A 1,254-nucleotide genomic window follows, 5' to 3' on the forward strand; every position below is an offset into this window, starting at 1 on the left:
TCCATCCACATCTCTTGCACATCCCTGATCATCTCTGTAGACTCCATACTCATCCTTCGCTTCCCAGTAGAATTTTCTGGTTCCAAAAAGGTTAAAAGCTCTTCTGCCGAATTCTGGACGTTTGTCGATCGATGGAGGGACGTCAACGTCGATCGACGGTCGAGTAGGATGTCTATACTTCTGCTTGAAGCTATTGTCTGTGCCACCAGCTGTGTCATAGAACTCTTTTGTAACCCTCTGCGGATGTGCTGGGACGGTGCGTTGTTGCATGAAGAGATTATCTGCTCCATTAGCCATCTGAAGAATGTCTGCAATGTCCTCTATGGATACTTGCAGTGCATGTCCATCTATTGCTCTTGCATATCCATCTAGGTCCCTGAAAATACCAAATTCATCTGGTGTTAAATACTGGTTATCATAATTAGGGTTTTTGCTTACAGTGGATGGTGGTTTCGGACGGATGTCGATCGATGACGGAGGGTTGTCGTCGATCGACGGGCGGTTGGCTCTGTCGATAGGATGGCTGAAACGTGTTATTTCCCCAATAGCTTCTACTCGGTATGGTTCTGTTTCATCACGTGTTTGCATTTCTACAGCATAGCTTTCGTGATGGTCATCATCTGCCCAACTGCCAATCGAGTAGTCTTCTTCTCGTACACGGTCGACTCCAGTGTCGATCGATGGGTAGTAGGCAATGTCGGTCAATGCTCGTTATCGGCTTGTCTGATGAAGATGAGTGTCGATCGATGTTGAGATGGTTCTGTCAATTGACGGCCCATATGTAGAAGTTTGTCTTCCTCATCAAGAATGGCTTTGTACTCTGTAGCTCGTTCCTCCTTATAATCTTCATCATACTCCTCTGCATGCTGGTCTGATGAGGATGAGTGTCGTTCCTCCTCATAATCTTTGGTGTGTGCGGCCATGGTGGGATTATAGTAATCGTTCTCCCAATCGTTTAGACTACTGTCGACCGATTCTTCTTTGGGTGTGTCGATCAATTTCTGGTGGGCACTGTCGATCGATGTGGCTGTGTGAGTTTCGATCGACGCCGAGTATTCTGTCTCGTACTCAGCTCCACAGTGGCATGATGCGATGAGTCCTGGATCATCAATCCTTCCGGAGGACGTTTGTGGATTCTTGCCTAGAATAGGGTTGCAGCGGGCATGAGGATCTATGAGCGTCAGGCACAACTGGTTGGTTTGCAAGTTGCACACTGCTCCTACTGTCGACAAGAAAGCTCTCCCAAGTAATAGA

This window comes from Brassica oleracea, chromosome C8 (genome assembly GCF_000695525.1).
Source record: "Brassica oleracea var. oleracea cultivar TO1000 chromosome C8, BOL, whole genome shotgun sequence".
NCBI classification, from domain to species: domain Eukaryota; kingdom Viridiplantae; phylum Streptophyta; class Magnoliopsida; order Brassicales; family Brassicaceae; genus Brassica; species Brassica oleracea.